This window comes from Chiloscyllium plagiosum, unplaced genomic scaffold (genome assembly GCF_037043375.1).
Source record: "Chiloscyllium plagiosum isolate Xiang-an unplaced genomic scaffold, Cpla_swu_hap1 HiC_scaffold_29, whole genome shotgun sequence".
Lineage (NCBI taxonomy): Eukaryota > Metazoa > Chordata > Chondrichthyes > Orectolobiformes > Hemiscylliidae > Chiloscyllium > Chiloscyllium plagiosum.
Window position 1 is genome coordinate 57,679,444 of NW_028270167.1, and position 20,813 is coordinate 57,700,256.

The following is a 20,813-nucleotide window of genomic DNA, read 5'->3' on the forward strand; positions in this document are numbered from 1 at the left end:
TGAAGAAAGCAAAGGAAATAGAGAGATGGTGGCTTGTTCATGACGGAGCTTTGTAGCGTCTAAAGGGCTTTTTCTGAACTGGTTACGGTGATGTGTAGACTTCAATAAAAGGAAATTGACATCCAGCAAATATTGTCTGGTCCTGGAGACTTGGATGGAGACTTGGATGTGACAGACTTGCATGTGACAGAGTGAGAAGACTTGCAGTAACTGGGGGGAATATAAACCTTTGGGGCACTGGTGGTTTTCAAGGACCCTCAGAACATGAGGAGGTGCAGAGAATGGGAGCATTCCAAATAGTGGGATTGTAGGGGCTGGAAGTCCTGAGATGTATAAGGAGGAAGAAAAGCGCCAATTTAACACACACAACCATTATAATTATAGACATTTAGGAAGAGAACCTGTGCTGTCATTGATTACAGTTAGATGGAGAGTAACAGAAACTGAATGAGTTACAATTTTAAAAAGGGAGAGATTTTTGGTGATCAGAAGTTTAAACAAGAATAAAGAAATTTTAGTGATCTCTAGCACAGATGGGAATGGAGGAGGTGAGATATTGTGAGGAACCGTCAGATTTATATGGCTGGGAGGATGTCAGATATGAAAGGGAGAGCTGCATTATCTGTATGCAGTTACAGACATGAGGAGTGTTGTAGTGCCTGCTGGAGGGTACACAGATAACAACAGCAGTGGCTCAGGAAGGTAGCTCACCACCACCTTCTCAGGGACAACTCAAACTCAACAATAAATGCTGGGTTAGCCAACAAAGCTCGTGTTCATTAATGAATGAAGGAATAAAAGATCTACAAGTAGCACTGAGGTCACTCAGGCAGGATCTTCCAACAGCCCTTCATAAACCTGGAACCACTATACCCTGGAAGGACAGGAGCTCCCGGTACACGGGAACACCAGCATTTCCAAGGTGCCCTCCAAGACACGCACCATTCTCCCAGCACTGTGTCTGTCCCTACACCCAAAGGACTGCAATGTGTCAGGAAGGCAGCTCCCCACCACCTTCTCCAAGGAATTACAGATGGGAAGGTATGGTGAAACTCTGCTGTTTACAGCCAGACTGAAAAATAAATCCAGCAGTGGGTGTGTAATGAAATTTCCGTTTTAGAACAACATGCTGAGGATGGATAGAGGATTTGTTTGATTGGCACAAGGCCGAGAGTGTGAAGAAAGGTGTCTTTTTCACGATGGGAACTGGTGATGAGGGGAGCTCCGCAGGGGTCAGTGTTGGGACTACACTCCACGCGTTATACATTAAGAGTCTGGACAAAGGAAGTGAATGGGTACGAGAAATGGGTTTCCAAGAACAATCCCAGGGATGAAATTTGTGTCATACGAGGAGCAGGTGAAGTCTCCGGGTCTGCACTTGATGAAGTTTCAGAGACAGCGGCAGAATCTCATTCAAACTTACAGAATACTGAGTGGCCTGGATGGTGTGGACGTGGGCAAGATGTTTCCATGAGCAGGAGAGACTAGGGGCCAAGGGCACAGCTTCGGAGTGAAGGGACGACCCTTTCGAATAGAGATGTGGAGTAATTTATTCAGCCACAGGGCGATGGATCTGTGGAACTCACTACCTCATGGGGCTGTGGGTGTTAAGTGATTCAGAGATAGCTAGGTTCTTGATGAGTAAGGAGATCAAGGGTTACAGGGAGTAAGTGAGAGAACGAGGTTGAGAAACAATTCAACCATAATCGAATAGTGAAATAGACCCGATGGACCGAATGGCCTAATTCTACTCCTATAAATGATGGTCGTATGGACTGCGCTTTTTCCATAGGTTTCTAACTGTGCAGTTCGCATTTCTGGCATACTGTTTACCATACATTCCAGCACCTTCTTGATTATTGATGTCACTTCTTGGTTTCAGATCAACTGAAGAAAGCTACATCACAGAGTAACTTGGGAATCCTTGTGTATAAATCTCAGAAAGGTGGTATACAGGGCAAGCAGGACATAGAGAATGCAAATGGAATGCTGGCATTGATTCCAAAGGGAATGGAGAATAAAAATCGGGAAGGCTTGTAACAACTATAGAGGACTTCTGTCAGCCCGCACTGAGAATACAGTGAACAGATTTGGTCCCCTATCTGGAGGGAAAATGTCTTTGCATTGGAGGCAGCCCAGAGAAGGTTCACCAGGCTGATCTTCAAAATGGAGGGATATTGATAAGAAGAGGTGGAGAAGGTTGAACTCGCAGTCATTAAATTTTAGAAAATGAGGCAAATTTATTGATACAGTGAAGATTCGTGTGTTCTTACAGATTCGGTACTGAGACATTGTTTCACTGAGCAAGGATCTGTAACTGGAGATAAAAGGGAATACAGACACCAGAGAAACTAACAGACAAAAGCTGAGTTGTAGAGACTGGAGGATGTTACAGAGTTCGGGTGGTTTGAGATCAGATCGGTTGTCGGGCTGAAAGATGTCAAGGAGAGTTACAGAGTTATCAGTCCTGAAGGAGTTACAGAGATCAGGAGGAATATAGGGACTAGAGATCACACAGATAAGGATAGTAGTTGGAGCTATAGAAGTTTTTAGAGAAAGGGAGGGTTATAGGCACTGGAGAGTAGACAGATGGGGTGTTTTTGGAGCTACAGGAGCTTATAGAGAAAGGGAGGATTGGACGGACTGGAGATTACACAGATCGGGGTGGCAGTTGGAGTTGCAGGAGTTTATAGAGACCAGGAGGATTGATGGTGCTGGGAATTACACTAACATGGACAATAGTTGTAACTGCAGGAGTGAGTGAGATCGGCAGGATTGAGGGACTGGATCAGGTCACACAGCCAGGAAGAAATGTATGGATTGGAGGAGCCAGAGATACTGAGGGTTGTAGGACTGCAGGAGTTCATAGAGCTAGTAAGGGCTGTGAAAGCATTCCCATCAGTTACGCAGAGATGTGGAGTGCTGTTCTGGAGGTGGTTTCAGAAATCAACAGGGTTGCAGATACTGGAAGATATTACAGAGGCAGTGAGCTGTAGTATTTGAGGAGGATACAGCAACAGGAGATATTGAGGAGTTGGAGGCTGCTACAGGTATTAAACGTGCTGCAAGGGATCAATAACCTTACAATGAATCAGGGGGGTTGGAAGCTCTGGAGATAAAGAATCTGTAACTGAAGAATATCAGAGATGGGGAGTAACATATGAGTTAGAGGAGTTATAACATGAGGCGAGCTGCATTCAATGGAATCAGTGAAGATACAGTGAGATCCGAAGGGACCACAGGTGATCAAAAGGACAGTGACGCTGCTCACTATAGGATTGGGGTAGTTTACGCAGACAAGGAGTATTTTATAGAATGGTGCTATTTACAGAGACTATGAAGTTGTATAGAATTGAGGAACAAACAGAGATATAGAAGGCTGTAGTTAATGAAGACATTTGTTGATGTCGGGTGCTGAGGTTCTGGAAATTAAATTGGACCGGAAAGCTGGACAATCTGTCAGAGCTTACAGAGACAGGAACTGCAATAGATCCTGGAGATACTAACACAGATAGGGAGTATTGCAGATACTGGAGGAGGTTTCTGCTTTAGGGATGGTTGTAGGGGAGTGTAACGTTTACACAGATAGGGGTGTAAGTGCTGGAGAAGGTTATGGAGGTGATTGGATTGATGGGGAGACTGGAGGAGCTAACATTGACAGGGCTGGTGATAGCGACGGGAGAATGTTACATAGAAAATAAGCCTCGTAGAAACTGATCGGGAGAATCACAAGCATTGGAGATGGTTCCACAGTTCGGGGGTGTTGCAGGGACCTGAGAGGATTACGCAGATATGGAGGATTGTAGGATGCCCACATTTTCAGAGTGTTTCAGGACTGGAAAAGGTGACACCGTGAAGGAGGGATGTTGGAGCTGTGGGAGTTCACACAGATTGGAGGTTTGAAGGGTTTGGGCTGTTTATGGACAGAGGGATATATTTAAGGACAATAATATGGAACGCAGAGGGAGAGTTCAGATTAGAAATCCTACAGCATGGGAACAACTACTTCGGCCCAACAAGTCCACACCGACCCTCCAAAGAATAACTCACCCAGATCCACTGCTCTCTGACAATGCACCTTTAACACTATGGGCGGCTTAGAATGGCCAATTCACCTGACCTGCACATCTTTAGACTATCGGAGGAAACCCACGCAGACACGTGGACAAGGTGCAAACGCCACACAGACAATCACCCAACGCTGGAATCGAACCTGGGTCCCTGGCGCTGATGAGGCAGCATTGCTCACCATTGAGCTACCGTGCTGGCCCAAATTTCAGAATTACAAAGAGACAAGGTTTGAGGTGCTTGGAGGACTGTAGGGAGTGGTGGAGCAAACAGAGATGTGGAGTGCTGTTGTGGCTTGAAAAGTGTCTGGAGGTGTTTATGCAGATAAAGAACTCAGTGAGGTTGGGAGAAGGTTACTGACGTCATGTGGTGCAATAGGCCAGGAAGCAGGTGTTTTATAGGGCCTGCAGAAGGTTACAGTGATATTACGTTCACTTGGGGCTTGAGGAAGATACACAGGAGGGTATTTTGGTCCAGGCTGGAGGAGTGTACAGAGACGGGGGCACTGTACGTATTGTGTAAGATTGCACAAATAGGGATAATTGTGCTGAGTGCAGGATGATATTATTGAGATTGGGCATGTTATCGACACTGGAGCAATTTACATACAGGGAGAGTCGTTAGCATTGGAGAAGGTTTGAAATTTCGAGCGGGAATATGGGAGGGGTGGAGGTTATAGAAACAGGAAATTTGCTGGGAATTACAAGTATTCCAGACACGAGTTAGACCGAAAGGCGTGTTTCCTTCCTGTATGACTCTATCACACGACAAGAGAAAATGTGAAAATCCGGAAAAGAAAGATCCCATCTTTCAATGCCATCTCCATGAGGGAGGCCTGCTTTCCCCTCGGTTGTACTGATTCTCACTAAGATAGCAACTTCCTATATTGACATGGGAAGGCTCAGTGCAACACAGATGAAAGTAAACAAGAGGGTGGGGTTTGAGCCTGGAACCATCATGCTCTGTGCTCGTGCTCAACACTGTATCGTTGTCATGTCTTCTGGACCAAAGTTTGATCCCTTAAAAACACTCTGCACTGTTCACTGTGAGTGATCTTACTGATCTGCAGGATTTACCGAAGGCTCCAGATCTCACTCTCCATCTCTCTGGCTGAGCAACTGTCTTCAGTGTGGTGATGGACGAAACAGGAATTGGGAATTCTGCTGAGTCAGGAGCATCCTGAGTACCTACAGGAGACAGGGAAATGAACAGAATGGGAAATCAGACTGATGCAGTGATGGTTAAACATGGAGAATGGCCCTGAGTCCCACAAAGACCTGGAAAATCCCAGTCTCCATTCCTGGTCTGTGCTGCTGCGTCTCCCTGGAGTGCAGAATATTGTTGGCTCAGGATCTGGAGGAGCTGCAAAAGGTGCAGTCACTGGCAGCAATTTGACCCTCACAGTGACAGATATCACATGGAGAGAGACTGTATGATAGCACCAGAGTGCAGGAAGGCATCACGATCAAACCACGGTCAGGAAGAAGTTGCACTGGAAGCAGCACTCAGGGATGAGGGAGCAATCAGTGGGCCAGGCAATGGCCTAGTGTTACTCTCATTTGACTGTTCATCCAGAATTTAATGCCGGTAGCAGGGATACCCATCTGACTGCTTAATACCCTTTAAGTAAGGAAATCTGTTATGGGCTGCCGGTCTAGCCTACATATGAATCCAGACCCAGGGCAATGGGATTGACGCTCAAATGCCCTCTCTAATGATCTGGCAAGACACTCAGCTCTAAGGCTGGTCAGGGTGGGCTTGCGATACTGGCCAGCCAGAAACAGCAATATCTCACAAGTGAATTAAAATCAAAACTGCTGGGACCAGTGTCCTGGCCAATCATATCGGTAGGTTTATGGACAGGGCTTTAAACTGACAGAGAGGATGCAGGGACAGGGTTCAGGTGAAAGGAGCTTTCCAAATCCAAAGAGAAAACGTGAAGCCTCGGAACAGCATGGGAATGTGGCTGAAGACAAGCAGAAAGGAACGGGAAGGGACAGAGTTTAACTAAAACTGTACATCAATGAATCGGTTTGTGACAGGACATTGTCGAAAAGAGGAAATTATCATTTTCTTTGGAATGAGCAAAGTATCTACAATAAGGTAATAGACTTGTGACACAGAGAAAAATGAGATTTAGTCACAAGACAGACGCTATTACAGGTTGAACAAAAGGTGGAACATAAATATTCAATAGTAAACAACCTTACAGATCTCAGGCAGAATGGAAAAGCAAGATGGGAACCCTGACACTAGTGGATAACAAAGGCATTACAGAGAAAGCATTTGGCCTCAGATTATGCAGCTGAATCAGCCTGAATGCAAATTCTGGGTGCTGTGTCAAAAACACCAGCAGGAGAACAGTTTTTATGCTGCCTTGCAGTATTTCATTGCTCATCCCTGCATTACACAGGAATTCATTAGAAATTATAGCAAAGGTGTTGTGATAATTTTTTTGAGACTCCAATCTTTGTATAATCTGGGACAGACATATTGGCAAGAGTAATATTATCCGAGATCCTCCTTGAATGTTTTTGTCAGTGTTTCTTTGAATAGCACATTGTGCAAATTGCTAGGGATGTAACTATCTCAGATCGACCGTTGGGCGATAAAGCTGAGTGAATGAGTAATATCATACTGAGATCCTCCAAGAAATTATACCGGAATTCAAAGAGATTGCGACATTTTAAAGTGACCATAAGCACACCCGAGCATCAGTAACAAAGCCAATTGTATGATTTTGAGACAGAACTGACCAAGGTAAACAGGACAAACAGACTGAAATGTTAGTCTGTAAATGAACAGTGGGAAACATTTAGAGCCAGAGAGTCCTAGAGATGTACAGCACATAACTCATCCATGCCACCCTGATATCCTATCCTAATCTCGTCCCATTTGTCAGCGCTTGGCCCATATCCCACTAAATCCATTTTATTCATATACCAATCCAGATGCCTTTTGATTGCTGCAATTGTACCAGCCTCCATCACATCCTCTGGCAGTTCATTCCATACATATACCACACTCTGCGTGAAAAGGTTGGCCATTAGGTCCCATTTAAATCTTTCATCTCTCGCCCTAAACCTATACCCTGGTCTGGTCTCCACCACCCCATGGAAAAGACCTTGTCTGTTTATCTTTTCCAAGCCCCTCATGATTTTATAAACCTCAAGAGTGTCACTCTTTAGCCTCTGACGCTCCAAGGAAAACCGTCCTAGTCGTTTCAGCCTCTCCCGATAGCTCCAATCCTCCAACCCTGGCAACATCCTTGTAAATCTTTTCTGAACAATTTCAAGTTTCACAACGTCTTTCCAATAGGAAAAAGACCATAATTGCATGCGCTATTACAAAAGTGTCCTACCAGTGTCCTGTACAGCTGCAACATGATCTCCCCATTCCGGTATCCAATGATCTGACAAATAAATGAAAGCATACCAAACACCTTCTTCACTATCCGTTTACCTGTGACTCAACTTTCAAAGACCTATGAACTCAAAGGTCTCTTTATTCAGCAACACTCCCTCGAACCTTCCCATTAAGTGTATAAGTCCTGCTAAGATTTGCTTTCCCAAAATGCAGTACCTCACATTTTACTAAATTAAACTCCATCTGTCACTCCTCAGCCCATTGGCCCATCTGATCAAGATTCCTTTGTAATCTGACCACCTTATTTCAACATAACAGGCCGAACAGGTAAGGCAGATGAACTTGGCACATGGATGGGGACATGGGACTAGGACACTATAGGTCTTACAGAAACACAGCTGAGGTAAGCACAGGACTGACAGATCAATGTTCCAGGATACAGATTCTACAGGATGGAGAGAACAGGAGGTGAGACAGGAGGGGGAGTGGAGTTTTTGATCAGTGAAACATTACTGCAGCACTTTGAGAGGATATTCCCGGGGATCGCCCAGTGATGCTGTAATGGTGGAAATGCGAAATGACAATTGGTCATCACTTTGATATGACTGCGCTACTGGCCCTCAATAGTCAGCGGGAAAAGAAGCAGCAAATATGTCGGGAGATGTCAGATATCTGTTAGAAGGATAAGGTTGAAATGGTCGGGGATTTTAACTTTCTCAACCTGGACTGGGACTGCCAGAGCTTGGATGTGAGGGATTTGTTAGGCATGTTCAAAAAACTGTCCCAGTCAGAATGTAAATGATCGGAATGCACGAAGGGGTAAAACCTCCCCTTGGGAAACAAGGTAGGGAAAGGGACTAAAGTGTTCGTGAGGCAACACTTTGGCAAAATCATCACAATTCTATTAGTTTGAAAATAGCTATGGAAAAGGGCATGACTGGTCCACAAGTTAATGATCTAAACTGGCCTTGCCTAAATCCAGAAGGTAGGAGTCAAGAGCTTTTAACAATTGCTTGGTGGAGGCTATTTGCAGGTAAAGGGACGTCAGGCAGGTGGGAAGCTTTGAAAAGAGAGATAAATTGAGAGCTCAGGGCCAGCATATTCCTGTTAGTGTGAAGGACAATGCTGACACAAATGGGAAACATTGGATGACGGGGGCTTTTGAGGCTCTGGTTAACAAAAATGAGGCACATGTCACATATAGCCAACTGGATAAAGGGAATTGCTTGAAGACCATTGCGGGTGGAGTAGTACAATTAAGAGGGAAATCTGGAGGAAACAAAGGGGACCACAGAACGCTCTGGCAGATCAGGCTGAGGAAAATCAAAGTATATTAACAATAGAAGATTAAATACGGATGAAATATCGTTCCTTAAAGATCAATGGGGCCATACAAATGTGGAAACAGAGGAAATGGCTGAAATCCTAAATGTAAATTTCACGTTTCAACTTTCTGTGGAAGTCAGAGAAATATACAGTGGTGTCTTCAAAAGACTCCACATAACAGAACAGGAGGTGCTGGAGGTTCTAAAATGCATACAAGGTAGACAAATCCCTGGGAACTAATCAAGTATATCCCTGGATATTGTGGGAAGCTAAGGAAAAAAATGTGGGGTCCCATAAAGAGATTTTTCTATCACTGACATCCACGCGTGATGAGCTGGAAGACTGTTGGGTGGCTCATGTTGTACCAGTATTTAGGAAAGGCTGCGAGGGAAAGCCAATGACATCAACACCAATTAGTTTGATGTCAGTGATGCATGCGTTGTTGGAAGCGATTCCAAAGGACAGGAGTTACATGCATGTGCAAAGGCAAGGTTTGATTTGGGATAGTTAGCACAGCTTTGGAACACTGCATAGAATTCTGATCATCCTGATTTAGGAAGCATTTCCCGAAACTGTGAATGGAGCAAAGATTGACGAAGATTGGGGGCAGCACGGTGGCTCAGGGGGCAGCACGGTGGCTCAGTGGTTAGCACTGCTGACTCACAGCACCAGGGTCCTAGGTTCGATTCAAGTCTTGGGCGACAGTCTATGTGGAGTTTTCACGTTCTCCCAATGTCTGCGTGGGTTTCCTTTGGGTGCTCTGGTTTCCTCCCACAGTTCAAAGATGTGCAAGTCAGGTGAATTGGCCATGCTAAATTTTCCACACGTTGTACGTACATCAGTCAGAGGGAAATGGATCTGGGTGTGTTACTCATCGGAGGGTCTGTGTGGACTTGTTTAGCCGAAGGGCCTGTTTTCACACTGTAGGGAATCTTATCAATGTTACAGATACTGGAGGGTCTGACAGAATCGGAGAAGTTGGATAAGCTGGAAAGCAACACGGACAGATGGGGTAGCTTTGGCAGATGAGGTTAAGGAGAATGCAAATAATTTTCTACAGCACTCAAGTTCAGAAAAGCAACTGGAGAGACAACAGGGCCCCTCAAAGGTCAGTGAGGCCATCCAAGTGTGGAACCACAGCAGATGGGCAAGATCCTAAATGAGCACTTCACGTCAGAACGTACTGTGGACAGATACTAGGAAACAAAGGGAAAGAAACAGTGATGGCTTGTAAAGAGTCCCCATTACAGACGAGGTGGTGCTGGAGCTCTTAGAACACAAAGGTTGAGAAAGCCCCAGGTCCTGAACAAGTGTATCCCAGAACATTGTGGCAAAGTAGTGACAGGGATATTTGTATCATTGTCCTTCGTATTTCCACTGTGCATAGGTGGCTGAGGGGTGACCTTATAAAGACTTATAAAACCATGAGGCGTGCAGGTAAGTTGATTAGCCAACATCTTTACCCCAGGGCAGTGAAGTCCATAACTAGATGGGTTTGAACCGCAGATAGAAAGGGGGTTAGCAATTCTGGAAAGTGTGAAAATTGGCGAGTACCCCGCGCCGGATTGGATTCATCCTCGGATTCTCTGGGAAGCCAGGAAGGATATTACGGAATTTTTGACTTAGATCTTTATGCCGTCATTGTCTACAGAGATAGCGCCAGAAGGCTGGAGGATAGCAAATGTCCCCTTGTCCAAGAAGGCAAGTAGAGTTGTGAGCTCTTCTTCAATTCTGGGTAAAGTTGGAAAGGCTTGTAAGGGATATGATTGATAATCATCTGGAGATGAATAACTTGATTAGGGATAGTCAACACTGTTTTGTGAAGGGTAGGCCATGCCTCACTAATCTTATTGAGTTCTTTAAGAAGGTGGATAAGAGTAAAGCAGTTGATGTGGTGTATATGGATTACAGTAAGGCATGTGTTAAGGTTCCCCACGGTAGACTATTGCAGACAATACGGCGGCATGGGATTGCGGGTTATTTAGCAGTTTGGATCAGAAATTAGCTCGCTGAAAGAAGACAGAGCGTAGTGTTTCATGGGAAACACACATCCTGGAGTTCAGTTACTAGTTGGTTAAGCCCGAATCTGTTTTGGGTTTAATGTTGCTTGTCATTTATATAAATGACTTGGATGAGGGCATTGAAGGATGGGTTAGTAAATTTGCGGATGACACTAAGGTCAGTAAAGTTGTGGATAGTGAAGAAAGATGCTGTCGGTTACAGAGAAGCATAGATATGCTGCAGAGCTGGACTGAGAGTTCAGAAATGGAGTTCAATGTGGAAAAGAGTGACGTCATTCATTTTGAAAGAAGTAACAGGAATACAGAGTACTAGGCTAGAAATAAGATTCTTGATAGTGTAGATGAACAGAGAGATCCCTGTGTACATGTACATCGATCGTTGAAAGTTGCCACCCAGGCTGATAGGGTTGTTAAGAAGGCATTCAGTGTGTGAGCTTGTATTGGTACAGGGTTGAAACTTTATTGCTGGAACAGCACAGCAGGTCAGGCAGCATCCAGGGAACAGGAGATTCGACGTTTCGGGCACAGGCACTTCTTCAGGACCGCAATTTCCCCCCCACGTGGTCGACGGTGCCCTCCACCGCATCTCCTCCACTTCCCACTCCTCCGCCCTTGAGCCCCGCCCCTCCAACCGCCACCAGGATAGAACCCCACTGGTCCTCACCTACCACCCCACCAATCTCCATGTACAGCGCATCATCCGCCGTCACTTCCGCCACCTCCAAACAGACCCCAGCACCAAGGATATATTTCCCTCCCCTCCCCTATCAGCTTTCCGTAGAGACCACTCCCTCCGCGACTCCCTTGTCAGATCTACACACCCCACCGACCCAACCTCCACTCCCGGCACCTTCCCTTGCAACCGCAGGAGGTGCAACACTTGCGCCCACACCTCCCCCCTCACTTCTCTCCAAGGCCCCAAAGGAAACTTCCATATCCGCCACAGATTCACCTGCACCTCCACCCACATCATCTACTGCATCCGCTGCAGCCGGTGTGGCCTCCTCTATATTGGGGAGACAGGCCGCCTACTTGCGGAGCGATTCAGAGAGCACCTCTGGGCCACCCGGACGAACCAACCCAACCACCCTGTAGCACAGCATTTCAACTCCCCCTCCCACTCCACCGAGGATATGCAGGTCATTGGACTCATCCACCGCCAAACCACAACAACGCGACGGTCGGAGGAGGAGCGTCTTATCTTCCGACTGGGAACCCTCCAACCACAGGGGATGAACTTGGACTTCACCAGTTTCTTCATCCCCCCTCCCCCCACCTTGTCTCAGCCGAATCCCTCCAGCCCGGCACCGCCTTCCTGACCTGCAGTCTTCTTCTTGACCTCTCCACCTCTATCCTACTCCGACCTATCACCCTCACCTTGACCTCTTTCCACCTATCACATTTCCAACGCCCCTCCTCCAAGTCCCTCCTCCCTACCTTTTATCTTCTCCTGCTGAACACTCTCTGCTCATTCCTGAAGAAGGGCCTGTGCCCAAAACGTCGAATCTCCTGTTCCCTGGATGCTGCCTGACCTGCTGTGCTGTTCCAGCAATAAAGTTTCAACAAAACTCTGGTGCGGCCGCATTTGGAGTTTTGTGTAAAGTTAAGGTCACCAAATTACAGGAAGGATGTGGAAGCTTTTCAAAGGGTTCAGAGAAGATTTATTAGGATGTCATCTGGTATGGATGGAATGTCTTATGAGAAAGGCTGAGGAACTTGAAGCAGTTTTCGTTCAAGCGAACACATTTTCACGCCTATTTACTGAGACAAATAAGATAGTCAGACGGTTAGATGGGTAGGACAATGATAACTTTTCCCTCGGATGGCGTTGCCTAGCATGAGGGGTGGTAGCTTTAAATTGATGGGTGATAGATATAGGACAGATGCTAGAGGTAATTTCTTTACTCAGAGTAATAAGGGCATGGACTCGCCAACTTCAAGGGCATTTAAATGGTCATTGGGCATAATTGGAATAGTATTAGTGTGATAGGCTTCAGATTGTTTCCACAGGTTAGCGCATCATCGCCATGTTCTATGATCTGGAGGGCAAGAATATGAGGTAAGAGAGGAAAGACTTCAAAGGGATTGGAGGCGAATACTGTTTACACAGAGGATGGTGCAGGTATGGAATGAGCTTCCAGGAGAATTGGTAGAGAAAAATACAATGACAACATGTAAAAGACACTTGGGTAGGTATATGGAGAGAAGAAGGTTTGAAGAGATATGGGTCAAATGCAGCGAAACGCGACTCGTTCAAGGACTCTGATCCGCATGGACTGGTTGGACCAAAGGAACCATTTCTGTGCTCCATGACTCTGTCTCCAGTTATTGGAGGAGGAGACTACTGAGATAAGGCATGTTATAGACACTGAAGCAAGTTACAGACAGAGGGATGACAGACTGGAAAGTGGTAAATTTCAAACATGTCGAGGGACTAAAAGAAAATGAGTAGGTTACATAGATAATAAATTGTAATAGGAATTAAAAATTATTGAAGAAACTGGACCACAAGACATGCCATAGATACAGTGTTGCAGAGCAGTAAGTCTTAGTATTTGGTAGTAAGTCTGTACTCTGCTCCCCCTCCAGCACTATATCTGTGTCAGGTCTTGTTAGACGATGTATCGTGTCCTCTCATTGCTCTCTGCTCTGTGCACTTTGAGTGATATCACCAGACTGCTAGAAGATGTCAGGGTCACACAACTGAGTCAGAAGAACGGGTTTAACTTCATGATGCACTGGTATAACTGGTCAGGGATGCATGTATCCAAAACCTCAGTTAATGTTCAGAGGAGGGGGGTTTGTATCCCATCATTAGAAATTGTGGAATTTGAAATCAATAACTTTAAAAATAGTAATTATCGTTTCATAAATACGTATGGCACCCTTGCTGACGTACAAAAAAACCCTAAACATTTGTCCCTGAAATAAGGACATTTGCCCATCCACACGTGGTCTGCACGACATACCCACAGCAAAGTGTTTGCCTTTCAATTACCCTCTGAAATGGCTGGGCAAGTTACTCAGCTCCAGGGCAGCTATGGCTCGGCAGGAAAGGCTGGTCAGCTAGAAACACCCACATCACATACATGATTTAATCCATTCGGAATGTCCCACTGGAAATATGCTGGAACCAGTGTCCTGGCCAATCATGTCGGTAGGTTTATGGACAGGGCTTTAAACTGACAGAGAGGATGCAGGGACAGGGTTCAGGTGAAAGGAGATTTCCAAATCCATGGGAAAAGGTGATGCATCAGAACAGCACGGGGATGTGGCTGAAGACAAGCAGAAAGGAACAGAATGGGAGAGAGTTTAACTAAAACAGTACATCAGCAAACCAGTTTGTGAGAGGAGATTGTGGGAAAGAATAAATCATGGTTTGTTTTTTGAATGGACAAAGTCACTGAAACAAGGTAGATGGATTTGTGACACAGATGAAAGATATTTAGGCACCATGGAGACGTGGTTACAGAGCGAACAAAAGGTGGAACATAAATCTTCAATGGTTCACAACCTTATGTAAATTCAGGCAAAATGGACAACGTTAACAATAATGGGTTACAAAGGTCTTACAGAGGAAGTATTTGGCCTCAGATCATGAAGTAGAGTCAGTCTGAATGTAAATTCTGGCTACTACTTGCCAAGGACACAAGCAGCAGAACAGTTTTCGGCCAGCGAACAGCATTTCATTGCTCATCACTGCAATAAGCAGGAATTCATTCAAATTTTTAACAAAGACATCGTGATAATTTTGGGATATTTCAATATTCGCATAATCTGGGATAGTCACACTGACAAGAGTGAAATTGGAAGAGGAGTTCAGAGATTTTTTTTCAGTTTCTTTGAATAACACATTGTGAAGCTGGCTGGGAATGTAACTATCTCAGAGTGTGATGAACCTTAGTGAATGAGTACTGTCACCTGGAGAGATCCTCTGGGAAATTGTGATAAGTGCAGTTTAAAGAAATATAAAATTTTCAAATGAATCACAGAAAGGACAAGGTACAACTAGAAAGAAAAAATGCCGATTACATGAGTTTGAGAGGAGAACTCACAATGGTAAACAGGCTAAACAGAGTGCAACGTATGTTTGTAAATGAACAGGGGAAAACCTTTGAAGGAACAGTGCAAAATACTCAACAAAAGGCTATTCTGTTGAAACAGACAAAACCTCAGAAAGAATTCACCACCCGGCCCTCACTCAGGACAAAATGGATCAAATTAGATTATCAAACTTAGAAGATCACCGAAAGTTTTTAAAAACCTGAAGTGAGAGTATGTTTTAGGAGTACGTTTTAAGAGGATTGCAAAGGGTTTGCTAGCAGGAGGAGGGCAGTGGGAAGGGGAATCATTGTCAGGGTTTATTGACACGATAGGAACATGGAGAGGTGAAGGTGCTGGAGGTGATGAGAGTATTACGGAGTGTTGTCAGGGCCTGAAGGGTGTTACAAAGCCAGGACGAATTGCTGCAGCTAGAGGTGTTTGCAGAGCTCGGGAGGGACATATGCACTTTTATTTATTCATTCATGCGATGTGGGTGTCACTGATTGGACCAGCACCTTTGTCCCCACTGCTAATCACCCAGAGGATAGCTCAGAGTCAGCCATATTGCTGTTGGTCTGCAGTCACATGTAAGCCAGAGCAGGTTAGAGTGTCAGATGTCCTTCCCTAAAGGATGAAGTGAACAAGATGAGTTCATTCGACTGATCAACAATGCTTTTATGGTGACCCCACCAATGTCTTGTACAGCCACTCCTGATATCCCAACTCCTACTCCCCATGCTCTGCTCAATGAAGGTAACCACCCCAAATACCTGCTTCACCAGCCTGTCGACCTGTGACACCACTTTCAAAGAACTGGATACCTGCATCTCTGGATATCTAATTGACAACACTATCCCGGGTCCGAACATTAACTGTACAAGTCCAAACCTGTTTTGTTTCACCAAAATGGAACACATCACATTTATCACATTTCAGCTCCCGACTTACTCTCAGGCTTACACTATTTGGTTTCAGACTGACAGCAGAAAGAGTTGTGGGAGTTCTTGCTTATCAAGATGAAAAAGGCAGCTTACAGGGTCATCAGGTAATAGAGAAGGTAAATCAAATACTGGCATTTATTACAAAGGGAATGACGTCTAAAAGGAGGGAAATCTAGAGTAAGGTACAATCAGACCACAACTGGAATATTATGAGCTGTCTGTGTGCCCGAAGGAACGACATTGTCACATTGGGGGCAGGCCAGAGAAGGGTCACTCGACTGATCCTGCGAATGGAGGGATTTTCTAATGAGAAGAGGTGGAGTAGACTGAGGTTGAACCCATTGGCCTTTAAAAAACATGAGAGAGAATTTGAATGAAACATTCAAGATTCTGGGAGGCTTTGACAGGTTAGATGCTGGGAAGTTAGAAACAGAAAAGGTACAGCACAGTATTAGGCCCTTCGGCCCAACATAGCTGCGCTGTCCATGATGCTATTCTAAACTAGTCCCATCTACCTGCATACGGTCCATATCCCTCTATTCTCTGCCTGTTCATGTTTCTGTCGAAAATCCTCTTCAATGCTTTGCTCATATTGCTGCTTCTCCGACCTCCCTCAGTAACTTCCACTCTCTACGTTAGAAAAATGTGCCTCACACATCTCGTTTAAACTTCCACTTTCTCAACTTAAATCTATGTGTTCTACTATTTTAAACTTACACATTGGAAAAGAGATTCCGACTTCCACATGATCTGCCTCTATCCTAATTGTATTTTCCTGTCAACTTCTGATACTCTCACAAAACAATCCAACTTTGTTTAATTTCCTCTTATACCTAACACTCCCTTCAAAAACACGCAATGTGCTGATAAACCCCTTTTGTACCCTCTCCAAAGCCTCCACATCCTTCCTATTGTGAGGAAATGAGAACTGCACACTGTACTCCAAATGTGGCTAAACAAACATTTTATACAATTACAACATCAGATACAACCCACAATATCCAACGTTGTGACCGATGAAGGCCAGTGTTCCATTTGCTTTCTTTCCCATCTGAAACACTTCTGTTGCCATTTTCCGGGAGTTACTGACTTGCACCAAGATCCGTCTGTATATCAATGTCACGCCGGATGCTAACTTCATTCTTGAATTTGACACGATCTCAGACTTTTCCAGCTTAAACTCTATTTGTCATTTATCTGCACACCTTTCCAACTGATCTGTAACATCCTGCAACCATGGATCTCCTTGCTCATGAACCCCAACGCCATTAATTTTCATGTCATGTGCAATAATTATTTTTGTCACTTCCTTTTGTTTCAATGGTGTGAGAATCTGTCACCAGAGGGCAGAAGATCCCAGCAAGGGCTCACCAATTTAAGATGGAGGTTAGGAGGAATGTCTCCATTCAGAGGGTAGTGACTCTGTGGGAATTCCTGACTGCAGGGAGCTGTCGAAGTTTGGTCATTAAGCATATTTACAACAGACTTGGTCAGATTTTAATGAATTAGGTTAACAAGGGTTTTGTGGAAAAGGCAGGTAAATAGAATGGAGGATTATCAGATCAACCATGATCTGACTGAAGGGGGGAGCATACTCAATGGGCAAAATGGCCTAATTCCGCTCCTCCATCTCATGTTCGGAACTCAAATTCAATATGTTCTGCGTAAGATTATGGGGCTCGGGGTCAATAAACACCTTTATAATGGGATTACTAGACATTTATTATTACACAGCATTTGATCTACAAAAGACAATTTTGTTGATGGATCCTTGATGTGATGTTATAGAAAAACATTTCGTATACAATCGAGGATTCCATCCATTACGGCGCTGATACTCATTAGTTATCCAGTCGGGACGGAGACTACTGTCACACACATTTACTGTACTGCCCTTGCTACAAGTTAATTCAGTATCCTGAGTGTAACCATATTGACATTACTCTCACTACTTGGTTCCTATAAAAGAATTCCTGATAAGGGCTGCTGCTGCTTGCTTATTTGAAGCTCGACTCAAATAAGACTCCAAATTTTGATCTTCACTTCCACATGAATGTCTCGTTACTGCGTTCACCTCGTACTTTCTTCACAACTTGTTGGCTTTTTGCCTAGCTTGCCTCGATCCGAAAAAAATCCCTTCCATATTCACCTCCCTGCGATGGCCGTTCTGCAACAATATCTCTGGAATGACTTCGATCATATCTGTTCCTTTATGGCGAATGCAGGGCGTCATTCCTCAGTAGTGGGGAGTTGAGCAGATGGAGAGAAGTTACAGAGATAGGGAGGCTTACAGGGGATCGAGGATGTTCGAGTTAAACAGAGTTACTTCTGGTCAAGAATGTCAGTGGGACAAAGGGATTTGGGGATTGGAGGAATTTACAGAGAGAGAGGGAGCTGAGCTAGATTCTGGAGATAGGGATAGGGATGGATATAGGTTAGAGGCAGGCAGACTGACAGGCACAGACAGAGGGTCATAGAGGCATAGTCATAGAGTCATAGAGATGTACAGAATGGAAACTTATCCTTCGGTCCAACACGCCCATGATGAATAGATACCCCAACCCAATTTCGTCCGACCTGCCAACATCTGGCCCATATCCCTCCAAACGCCTCCAATTCATATACCCATTCAAATGCCTCTTAAATGTTGCAATTTTATCACCCTGCACTACTTCCTCTGGCAACTCATTCCATACACGTTCCACCCTCTGTGTGAAAACGTTGCCCCTTAGGTCTCTTCTTTATCTTTTCCCTCTCACCTTAAAACTGTGCTCTCTAGTTCTGGACTCCCCGAACCCAGGGAAAAGACTTTGTCTATTTACCCTGTCCATGCCCCTCATAATTTTGTAAACATCTATAAGGTCACCCCTCAGCCTCCAACGCTCTACCATTCAAGTTTCACAACCTTTTTCCGATAGGAAGGAGAACAGAATTGCACACAATATTCCAAAAGTGGCCTAACAAATGTCCTGTACACAACATAACCTCTCAACCTTTGTACTCAATACTCTGACCAATAAACAAAAGCATACCAAACGTCTTCTTCACTATACTATCTACCTGCGACTCCACTTTCAAGGTGCAATGAATCAGCACCCCAAGGTCTCTTTGTTCAGCTACTCTCCCTAGGACATTACCATGAAGTGCATAGGTCCTGCTAAGATTTGATTTCCAAAGTGCAGCATCTCACATTTATCTGAATTAAATTCCATCTGCCACTTCTCAGCCCACTGGCCCATCTGGTCAAGATCCTGTTGTAATCTGAGATAACCTTCTTCGCTGTCCACTACACCTCCAATTTTGGTATCATCTACAAACTAACTAACTGTACGTCTGATGCTTGCATCCAAATCATTTATGTAATTGACAAAAATTCGAGGACCCAGCACCGATCCTTGTGGCACTCCACTGATCATAGGACTACAGACTGAAAAAAACTACCCTCCAGTACCATCCTCTACCTTTTACCTTTGAGCAAGCTCTGTATCCAGTGGTTAGTTCTCCCTGCATTCCATGAGATCTAACCTTGCTCACCATTCTACCACGGGGAACCTTGTCGAAAGCCTGACTGAAATCTATGTAGATCACATCATCCAATCTGCCCTCATCAATCCTCTTTGTAACTTCCTCAAAAAACTCAATCAAGTTTGTGAGACATGATTTCCCAGGCACAAAGCCAAGTTGACAATCCCGAATCAGCCCTTGTCTTTCAAATACATTTACAACCTGCCCCTTAGAATCCCCTCCAACAACTTGCCCACCACTAACGTCAGGCTCACTGGTGTATAATTGTCTGGGAGTTTCAGGGTGTTTCAGGGAGAAGAGTATTGTATATACTAACAGAGATATGGAATTTTGTAGTGACTGAAGACGTTTAAAGATGAAAGTGGACTTCTAGGCTCTGGAGGTGACGTAGATAGGAAAACAATGGGCAATGCCAGGTTGCTGTTGGAGACAGTTACACAGATGGGGACGGTTGCACAACCTGAAAGATGTTCCGTTGTCGGGAGGGTTGGTGGGGATGGGGGGTGTTGAGGGTGAAGTGTACATTGATTATGGTCGAAGAATTGGAGAAGGATAAGGCGAGTACAATCTTTTCACAGCTAAGGAAGGATTGTAGGGGCTGGGCACCTTTGCACAGATAGGGAAAGACGAAGAGGTTAAAGACTTAATACGTTGATATGGAGGGTGGCGTTGGTAAGAGGAGTTTACAGAGATAAGCAGCACTGTCAGGGTTTACAGGGATGAAGGAATTTAGTATCAATTGGGAAAAATGTAGGGGTTAGGGTGTTCGGGATTGGGGAATCTGACAGAGACAGAGAGCATTGTGTGGATTAGAGGAGATTCCAAACAGAGAGAGGATTATTGGGACTGGAGGATAATACAGAGATCACTAATACAGCATGGGGCAGGATTGATGCCTGGAATCTCTGTGCTCTCTCAGTGAGGACCAGTACAACAGAGGTGAAAGCAGGACTCTCACAAGATGGTGGGAATGAAGCCTAGAATGTTGCTGTTCCTTGCCAAGCTCTGTATCTATGTCCTGTCTTCCGGGTCTGAATACAAAAGGCCACTAACTCCTCCCTGTGCTGTTTACTGTGAGTGATCTTACAGGCTGCAGGATTTACTGAAGGCTCCAGATCTCACGCTCCATCGCTCTCTGGTTGACCAATTATCTTCAATGTGGTAATGGACGAGAATTAGGAATTCGGCTAAGTCAGGAACATCCTGATTACCTACAGGAGACAGAGAAACAGACAGAATGGGAAATTAGACTGAGGCAGTGAGAATGACTCATGTCGAGTAGCACTGAGTCCAACAGAGACCTGGAAAATCCAAGTCTCCATCCCTGGCCTGTGTCGCTGCGTCCCTCTGGAGTGGAGAATTCTGTTGGCTCAGAATCTCAGACCAGCTGCAGGAGTGAGAGGCGTTGACAGAGGCAGCAGTTAGACCCACACAGTGAGGGATACCGCATGGAGAAATATTGAGTGATATCACCAGAGCGCAGCAGGTTTAGCAGGTTTTCAGAATCAAACAACGGTATCAG